Genomic DNA, 5,916 nt, shown 5'->3' on the forward strand with positions numbered 1-5,916 from the left:
GTTGGTTTTCAAGCTTGGAAAAACCGAGGTGCAGCACGTGTACACCAAGTGTTTAAAGTGCACGTCTTCAGTGCACGTGAGCTGCCTGCCCGTAAGCGGCGCCCAGGTGACTATGTGGAAATGCATCTCCCATCATTCCAGAAGGTTCCGTCCGGTCAGTGGCCTCCTGGCCCCAGCGGCTGCTGCCTCTGCGTGTGGGCTGGTTCTGTGATGCTGTGGGTGGGCTCCTGTGGCTTTGCGTTCCTGCAACTCTTCCAGCGTGTGGCGCATCCACCCTTGCGCTTCTAGTCTGAAGCTGTCGTGTGCCAGGCTGCTGTGAACTTTGGAGCCCCTGTCTTTTGCACGCTCACTTGTCTGGGGTGAGTGCCCAGGGGTGGAATGGCAGAATCCCAGGCTGGGCAAATGGTCAACTTTGGTAAGACTACTGGGCGGAGCTGAGAGGTGTTTTAGCATTCCCAGCCCTGGGCCGTTCACTGAGTGAGCAGAATATTCGCGTGGATGAATTGACAACTGTTCTGCCATCATCCCACTGGTTCCCATTTAATTGTTTTCCACTGTTAGCTCTTACAGAGCCGTGGTGAGTGTTCTTGGACCGTTTGTGCTTATGTGAGGGGTATGGGGGGCCTGAGATGGAGTTTGGGCCTGGGCCAGGGGAAAACAATGGCATCATTACTTTAAGTTAATTAAAATTAATGAAAATTCGGGCTTCCCAGATGGCTCAGTGGTAAAGAATCAGCTTGCCAAGCAGGAGATGCAGGTTATATCCCTGGGTCAGGACAATACCCTGGAGGAGGAAATGGCAACCTGCTCCAGTATTCTTGCCTGAAAAATCCCACGGACAGAGGAGCCTCGAGGGCTATAGTGCATGTGGTCGCGAAGAGTCAGACATCACTGCACTCAGCGACTGAGCATGCAATTAAAATTCAGCATTTCTGAGCCAGGGCTACGAAATCTCAAAGGGCTTGTTGGGGTATTGATTCCTGGCCCTTCCCTGCTGTGAGCTCTTGCCAGAGAAGGCCATTAACGCAACTTTCCTTCTGTGCCTCAAGAAGCAAAGAACCTCCGAGGACCTCCAAGATGAGCACTCTCTGATGTGCGTGTTTGGATGCTCAGTCGTGTCTGACTCTGTGACCCCATGGACTGCAGCTCGCCAGGCTCCCCTGTCCATGGGATTCTCCAGGCAAGAATCCTGGAGTGGGTTGCCGTGCCCTCCTCCAGGGGGCTTCCTGACCCAGGGATGGAACCCACATCTCTTATGTCTCCTGCGCTGGCAGGTGGGTTCTTTACCACTAGCGCCACCTGGGAAGCACTTTCTCACGCTTGATGGTGAATGGGGCTCCTTTGTGAAGGGGAAGTAGCTTCTGACTACTCCTACACCTGTTCCTGTTATAAATGTCTGTTGTATCTAAGTATTCCTTTCCCAAATTTACTGATGTGGTTCAGTTTGGTGGTGGGATGAGTTATGTGGCTCAATTAGATTCTGTGGAAAGATATTTTCCTAAGAGTTAACCCTGCTTAGTCATGTTGTAATACTGACCGCCGCTCAATTCTGATTGCTAATATTCTATTTGCAAGCTCTAAACTAAGGCTCGTCTACAGTTGCCTTTTTTGCTATCTTTAACTTGTTTTGAGTGTTCAAGTGCTGGCTCCTTCAAAGAATGATTGGGGAGCTTCCCACCATTTTGGTTGCCTGGAATTAGAGTCATCTGATTTTAATACATTAAATTGGGGGGATTATAATATTGTACTTGTAACGTTCCTTTAAAAATGTACAATTTAACAGAATTATGAGGCAGACAGCTGTGTCACCACCACCCACTTGAGAAATAGAATATGGTGTTGTATGAAAGGAAAGAAGGTTAGCACTCTTTAACAAGGATGGAAGAGGCCCTTGGGCCTGACAACATCCATACCGTTAAGGCATTGCCTCCTACTTCCTGGCATTTACCCACTGTTTTCATTGGACCTGATTAAACTTAAAAGTTTTTGCACAGCAAAGGAAACCATAAACAAGATGAAAAGACAACCCCCAGAATGGGAGAAAATAATTGCAAGTGAAGCAACTGACATAGGATTAATCTCCAAAATATATATAAGCAGCTCATGCAGCTCAATATCAGAAAAACAAACAACCCAGTCAAAAGGTGGGTAGAAGATCTAAATAGATTTTTCTCCAAAGATGACATACAGATGGCTAATAAACACACGAAAAGATGCTCAGCACCACTTATTAGAGAAATGCAAATCAAAACCACAATAAGGTGTCACCTCACACCAGTCAGAATAGCCATCATCAAAAAATCTATAAACAATATGTGCTGGAGAGGATGTGGGGAAAAGGGAACCCTCTTGCACTGTTGGTGGGAATGTAAACTGATACAGCCACTATGAAGAATAGTACGAGATTTCTTTAAAAACTAAAAATAAAATGACCACATGATCCAACAATCCCACAACTGAGCAAAGTCCAAGAAAACCATCACTGAAAACGACACATGCCCAGTGTTCACTGCAGCACCGTTTACTGCAGCCAGGACGGGAAGTGACCTAGCTGTCTGTCTCCAGATGGATGGATAAAGAATTGGTGGTGCATATACATGATGGAATATTACTCAGCCATGAAAAGGAATGCATTTGAGTCAGCCTGAGTGAGGTGGATGAACCCAGAGCCTGTTATTACAGAGTGAAGTCAGTCAGAAAGAGGAAACACAAAAATCCTGTATTAATGCATAGATATGGAATCTAGAAAAAATAGTACTGATGAACCCATTTGCAGGGTAGAAATAGAGACTCAGATATAGAGAAGAGATTATGGACACAGAGAGGGCAGGAGAGGGTGGGACACATTGAGAGAGTAGCGCTGAAATATATATACATTACTGTATGTAAAATAGAGAGCTAATGGGAAGCTGCTGTATAACGCAGAGAGCTCCACCCGGGGCTCTGTGACAACCTGGAGGTGTGGAAGGTGGGAGGGAGGTTCAGGAGGCAGGGGACATATGTATACCTATGGCTGATTCATGCTGATGTAAAGCAATTATCCTGCAATCAAAAATAAATTAAAAAGGAAACAGAATACGGCCAGCATCCCAACCCACACCCTCTGGTCCTTCTCCTCTCCTCCCCGCTCCCCCAGGTAGCTGTGCTCTGACTTGATCTTCATCCCACTCTTTAGGGGTTTCCCCTTACCCTAGAAACATCCCTGAAGAATATAGTTCAGGTTAAGCCTGTTTTTAAACTTCATCCCAAAGGAATCACACTGTCTATGTTGCTTTGTGTCTGAATCACTGCTCACTGAGTAGGTCTTGAGTGAGTGAAGCCGCTCAGTCGTGTCCAACTCTTTGCGACCCCATGGACTGTAGCCCACCAGGCTCCTCCCTCCATGGGATTCTCCAGGCAAGAGTACTGGAGTGGGTTGCCATTTCCTTCTCCAGGGGATCTTCCCGACCCAGGGATCGAACCCAGGTCTCCTGCATTCCAGGCAGACGCTTTAACCTCTGAGCCACCAGCGAAGCCCGAGTAGGTCTTAGTGCCCAGCTAAGAAAGCCATCCCATCTTATTCTCTTTCAAGATTCCTCTTCTTGGCCCTTTGATCTTCTATGTACATTTAGTCAATTTTTGGGTGCACTGGGCTTTCTTCAGTTGCTGCAAGTGGGGGCTCCTCACTAGCTGCATAAGTGGGAGCTTCTCATAGCAGTGACTTCCTCGTTGTGGAGCACGGGCTTTACAGTGTGTGGGCTTCAGTACTTGTGGCCCGTGGGCTTGGTTGCTCCAAGGCAGGAGGAATCTTCCCAGACCAGGGATTGAACCCATGTCCCCTGCGCTGGCAGGTGGATTCTTGTCCACTGGACCACCGGAGAAGTCCTTCTATGTCCGTTTCCGAATTCGTTTGCCAAGTATCACGGAAAGCTGACTGAGATTTTATTGGGAAACGCATTTAATCTGTAGTTCAACTTGAGGAGTGTATTAGTTTCTTATTGCTCTGGTAACAAATTACCAGCTTCAAACAACACAGATGGGTGAACATAACAGTTCTGGAGGTCAGACGTCTAAAATGGGTCTTACCAGGCTAACAAGCAAGGTTATTAGCAGCAAAGTATCCTTTCTGGGGTCTCTAGAGGAGAATATGTCTCCTCAGTGTTTCTAGCTTCTAGAGGCTGCCTGTGTCCTTGGCCCCTTGACCCCTTTCTCCATCTTCAAAGCCCGGCCACACTAGGCAGAGTCCTTCTCACACTGCCACTTTCTTCCACATTTAAGGACTATAATTATGTTGGGCTCACCTAGGTTATTCAAGGCAATCTCTCTACTGAGGTCCGCTGATTAGCAATCAAGCCCATTGGCAAACTTAACTCCCCTCTGCCATATAACTTAACATATTCATAGATTTGATGGATTAGAACGTGGGCATCGAGTCGGGGCGGGGGAAGCACTCTTCTGCCTTCCACAAGAAGTGTTGCCGTTGCTGTTTAGTCGGTAAGTTGAGCCCACTCTTTGAGAACCCACAAGGGTGTTGGTGTGTTTGATATTTCGACTCTATACTTAGGGTATATCCAACCACGTGTGTGTGTCAGTCACTCAGTCGTGTCCGACTCTCGGCGACCCCATGGACTGTGGCACACCAGGCTCCTCTGTCCATGGAATTCTCCTTGCAAGAATACTGGAGTGGGTTGCCATTCCCTCCTCCAGGAGGTTCTAATGACCTGCGCGAAGTCCCCATGCAGATCTTGGATGGTTCTTTCAATTTAACCCTAGGGGCTTCATTTTTCACTGTTGCTTAGCTGCTGCAGTCCATGGGGTCGCGGAGTCGGACACGACTGAGCGACTTCACTTTCACTTTAGCTGTAGTTTGCTTCGTGCCTGTGCTCACTCGTGTCGGACTCTGTGACCCCAGGGACTGCAGCCCACCAGGCTTCTCTGTCCGTGACATTTCCTAGGCAAGAGTACTGGAGTGGGTTGCCATTTCCTCCTCCAGGGGATCTTTCCGACCAGGGATCGAACCCGCGTCTCCTGTGTCTCTAGGTGGGTTCTTTACCACTGAGCCACCCGGGAAGCCCTGTAGTTTGCTTAAGGGTTGTTTATTCATTTAAATCATGATGTTTAATTTTATCAAATACTTTACCTGCACCTACCTACTGAAATGATCACATATGCTTTCCTCCCTTACTTTTTTTTAAGACAGTGGATGGATTTGCCAGTATGAAGCCAACTTTGCCTTCCCAGGACTTAACCTGAATTTAGTCAAAACGCTATGCCCTTTCTATACAATGCCAACTCTATGCCTGCCCCCAAGCCCCTGGAATTTTATTTAGGATTTCCACATGTCTACGGTCACATCTAATCTCACTAACAGAGATTATAATTTTCTTGTCTTATATTGCTTCAGGGACATGCTAGTCTCATAACATGAGTGTTTTGTATTTATTTATTCTTTGGGGGAGTTTGTGAAATTCTTGTTTTTTTTTCCTTGAATGCTTGGTAGAACTTTCCCAATAAAGTCATATGGATTTGGAGTTCTGACTAGCTTAGTTTCTTTAGTAGTTATAGGACTATTTAGATTTTAATTTCTTTTGAGCTCCAGGAATTCATCCAAGGTATCTAAAATGTTCAAGTTTGCTTGCATAAAGTTGTTCATCGTCTCTCTTTATCCAGTGCTCTTCTTGCCCGTATGGCTTAATTCAGGAGGATCAGAAAAACATACCTCCCCAGTGTGGAGGAAGTCTGAGCCGGGCACACAACTTGGTGGGCAGAACGTGGACTGGGTGTCTTTGTGAAGTGGTACATGCCTGCGCTTGTCTTTTTAAATAGTTTTAAGCTGTAATAATGCTTCTCCCCCATTCCCAATAATAGCCTTAGTGCCTTTATCGTGCTCAAAATTTCCGGAAGATCTTCAATTTTAAATAGCCAACTTGTCTTGTT

General features: G+C 46.5%; 1 non-coding gene across 1 annotated transcript; it reads left to right on the forward strand.

The window, feature by feature from the left end:
- The first annotated feature begins 1,836 nt into the window (after positions 1-1,836).
- Positions 1,837-1,960, forward strand: LOC114115096 (U6atac minor spliceosomal RNA). Its single transcript, XR_003589593.1, has one exon. It is a non-coding gene; the product is annotated as a U6atac minor spliceosomal RNA (small nuclear RNA).
- Positions 1,961-5,916: the final 3,956 nt, after the last annotated feature.

This window comes from Ovis aries, chromosome 5 (assembly GCF_016772045.2).
Source record: "Ovis aries strain OAR_USU_Benz2616 breed Rambouillet chromosome 5, ARS-UI_Ramb_v3.0, whole genome shotgun sequence".
In the NCBI taxonomy this organism is placed as follows: domain Eukaryota; kingdom Metazoa; phylum Chordata; class Mammalia; order Artiodactyla; family Bovidae; genus Ovis; species Ovis aries.